The sequence below is a fragment of the Schistocerca nitens genome, chromosome 1, assembly GCF_023898315.1.
Source record: "Schistocerca nitens isolate TAMUIC-IGC-003100 chromosome 1, iqSchNite1.1, whole genome shotgun sequence".
Taxonomy (NCBI): Eukaryota; Metazoa; Arthropoda; class Insecta; order Orthoptera; family Acrididae; genus Schistocerca; species Schistocerca nitens.
In genome coordinates this window covers 213,637,210-213,641,299 of record NC_064614.1, presented here as the reverse complement: position 1 = coordinate 213,641,299, position 4,090 = coordinate 213,637,210, and positions in this window count along the sequence as shown.

The window sequence follows — 4,090 nt, the reverse complement described above, 5'->3', positions numbered from 1 at the left end:
AGTCTCTCACAATATGCTGAACTGTTTCCTCTTGGGGCCCGCAATCACAGGCTGGAAAGTCCCGGAGGCCCCACTTGGGCATCAGAGCATTGCACCCGGCGTTATCGGTTTTTATTCAATCGTGTGAACTCACTTCTCTTCAGATAAAATCCTGATACGCCGGCAGATGGATCCTGAACACTTTGATGTTTTATTTTTGTAGCGTTCCATCTCCTGCACCACTCTTCTTTAAGATCAAACTTCTTGGTGTTTCCTTCCAGTACGCCACAGTGGAGTGCGTGGTATCAAGCGGTCTGGAGGAGGGTCGGTTAACACTGAATTGGAAGGTCTTTGGGGTTGTCGGGGTGATGCGGTTCCCGCCACTCTCGATCGGTTGCTTTTCGGCGTCGCAATTCGTGCGGTGGACTCTTACTAAAGGTATGCAGTCCAGGGTGCGGTGTGGACTTTAGTGTACCCGTAATAATTATCATTGAATCGGTCAGATGTATGTCTAGTTTCCTTGCATGATTACTATGATGCCATTCTGGGGCACAGCATTCACTTCCTGAGTATACTAGTGTCAGAGCTGCAGTCCGCAGAGCGAAAGCTTCAGCACCGCAAGCTGTGCTAATCCGTTTCTTTATGATGTTATTTCGAGTCTTTAGCTTTTGGCCAGTGTTTTACAGTAGTTTTTTTTATATGTTAACGACCGACCGAGTGTGACACCAAGGTACGGGTATTTAGGCTGGAAATTGTGGCTAATCCTCTGTTAACAGAAACTCACATTGAGCTGTTAGTTTCAGTTCATTTTCTTCTGTCTTGAATAGCCATGAGAAATCTTTGATCTAATGTGACTGATGGTGCTGTAGACTTTTCGCCGTCCTGTCTTAGCAGTCCGTTGCACGGGGTACAAATCTTTGAGTTTGTGTACATGTCGCCCCCCGCGGTGAGGATGTGGCAAGCGTCCTTCCCTATCCATCCCCACTTCCAGCCCGTTTTCATCACTAACGATCTCGCTGTCGACGGGATGTTAAATAATTATCTTTGTGGCTTTTGTCGTGGCTTGTGCACACCATAGCAAACAGGTGGGTCTATTGTATGGACGTTCACAGGAGTTAGTTTTTTAACTTCGAACCTACGAATGGGTTGTTACACTTCTGCTCTTACAGTCCACTACGCTCTATGGACACAAGTATCAGCAACACACTGGTGTCCAGAGTACTTGACTGTGAGGGTTCTTTTTATCCTTAAATCCGAGTTGTTTCAGTAAACACTTTCCCTAGTAAGTATGTAAAAGCGTACGGTATAAATGACTGAAAGACGAGTAATAGGTTCGGCCACCCAATGGGAAAGGTTTTCCTTGAGTAAGGGTGGTTTATCTCATTTCTTTTGAAATTATGTTACAGACTTTTATTATTATGAGCCCCCGTAGTGAACTGACCACCATTTGGGCAATGGAAATGGTTACATACTTGACACTTTTGGAAAAAATGGACAACTCAATCATGATCATTGTCCATTCGTGTAATTCGTAGCTGGAGGTTCTTTCTGGCTGGATGTTACTCCAAGTAGACTGATGCCTCGTTCGTCTGGCTGCTGCAGCTTTCTTCAGTGATCATGATGCATTGCTTTGCTGCGTCTTGGTGTTGATAGCTCATCAGTTCGGTGATCTTAATTTATTGGCCGGCCTGGTTGCTGAAATTCACCAAACGTTTTTAAAGGCTTTGCCAAGTTTAGTGATTAGGAACTTCACAAATATTTCATTTGTTTTTGGTGCTTTTCTCGTTTATTCTTATTTATCGCATAAATTTATAAACTGTTTTGCCGGCCGCGGTGGTCTAGCGGTTCTAGGCGCTCAGTCCGGAACCGCGCGACTGCTACGGTCGCAGGTTCGAATCCTGTCTCGGGCATGGATGTGTGTGATGTCCTTAGGTTAGTTAGGTTTAAGTAGTTCTAAGTTCTAGGGGACTGATGACCACAGATGTTAAGTCCCATAGTGCTCAGAGCCATTTGAACCATTTTACAAACTGTTTTTTTTCGTAGTTGGTCACAGGCGGCGACTACCCGTGTGATGGCTAATCTCTTGCTTGCAGGGAACGGCATAAAGTCTGGTGCCATGATTGTTGTTGCGTAGAAACGGTTAGGCGCGGATCTGTTGATCAGGCTTCACTACTTTTCCAAACGGCTGCTCTAGTTCTGTACTAAATCCTGTGTTCCATAGGTGCGTATGGGTGAGGTGTATGCCTGCCATCTTTTCATTGGTCTGTATCATCCTCTTAACGAACTTGTGCCACGGTCTGTAAATTTCAGGTTGTAAAAAATGCGTGCTGACATTTTTCCATTCGATATTACACCGGTACTACGAAAGTTTCGATTCAAGTTTCGATTTTTCATTGTATTGCCCCTGACAGCGTATGTAGTTTATTTTCAGTTTTTTCTTTGCGATTGAGGGCGCTCTCTGTTATGTAGCTCCTGTGCATGTAATATTCCCGCATACAACCGAGTGCAGAACGAATCTTTGTGTGGGCTGTGGGCTCTGTTTTCTACTCTGGTCTTTATTTGTCGTTCAATATCGCTGTCGGACTGTCTGGGTCGGTTTCTGTAATTTTTAATGTCTTGTCACCAAAGCAGCGCACTTTGACAAAAACAGTGGATCAGGTGGAGGCTTATCCTTCTGGTTTTAGGCTTAACGAGGTGTATGCAACCTTAAATATTTCTTAGCGCCACAATAGCGAGGGGACCACTCATATTACAGCTCGTCCCATTTCTTATGGGAAGGTCTAGAACGTGGGCTGTGTGCAAAGAGCAGTGGTCCAGGGATAGGCCGGCCTTAGTGGCGTAGTGGTTCTAGGTGCTTCAGTCTGGACCCGCGCGACCGCTACGGTCGCGGGTTGGAAGCCTGCCTCGGGCATGGATGTGTGTGATGTGCTTAGGTCAGTTAGGTTTAAGTAGTTCTAAGTTCTAGGGGACTGATGACCTCAGATGTTAAGTCCGTTAGTGCTCAGAGCCATTTGAACCATTTTTCTAGGGATAGATTTTTGTGAATAGTAATCGAAACGTAGTGAGTTCAGACTTGAATCGGCCCGTTTAAATTTTGAATAAAATCATCAGCAATGCTGGCAGAAGACTTCTGGGATAAGAACTCCCCCTAGTTCTACCAACGGCCTTTCAAAGAGGGTGGAGGAGCGGACAAAGTTTCAGGGCATTCTCTTGCCCTAGGGGTGGGTAAACTGACCCAAAGGTGGCAGAATCAGCAAGAATGCAGAACACAACGGAAACCACAGCATTAATGACACGTAATGTAAATCCACAGGACTTGTGGCCCGTAATTGGAAAAGTATCATGATGATCTTTCCGTCAGCAAAAGATTCCGGACTAGCCCCCATTCCGATTTTTGGAAATGCCAGGGGAGAGGTAACCATGAGAAAATGGGGCAAAGTCCAACGAAACGATTATATCCTATGAGTTCCAGCGTTGAATATCAGAAGTTTCAACGTGGTAGAGGTGGTGGTGGTGGTTAGTGTTTAACGTCCCGTCGACAACGAGGTCATTAGAGACGGAGCGCAAGCTCGGGTTAGGGAAGGAGTGGGAAGGAAATCGGCCGTGCCCTTTCAAAGGAACCATCCCGGCATTTGCCTGAAACGATTTAGGGAAATCACGGAAAACCTAAATCAGGATGGTTGGAGACGGGATTGAACCATCGTCCTCCCGAATGCGAGTCCAGTGTGCTAACCACTGCGCCACCTCGCTCGGTCAACGTGGTAGAAGATTTAAAATCAGAGAAGGCAAATGCGAATTTCCGTCTAGATATAATGGGGGTCAGTAAAGGGAAATGGAAAGAAGATAAGGATTTCCGGTCAGATGAATGCAAGATAATATCAACAGCAACTGAAAATCGTATAATAGAAGTATGTTTCGTTATCAAAAGGAACCTTGGGCAGAGAGTGAGCTAGTGTGAACAGTTCAGATTTTCTCACATCAGATGCCACAGTATATCAACGCAAAGCTATGGTTCAGGTATACCTACGACGTCACAAATGGAACACGAAGAGACAGAGGACGTTTGTGATGATGCTGAATGGGTAATTTAGCACGTAAAGGGAGTTGAAAA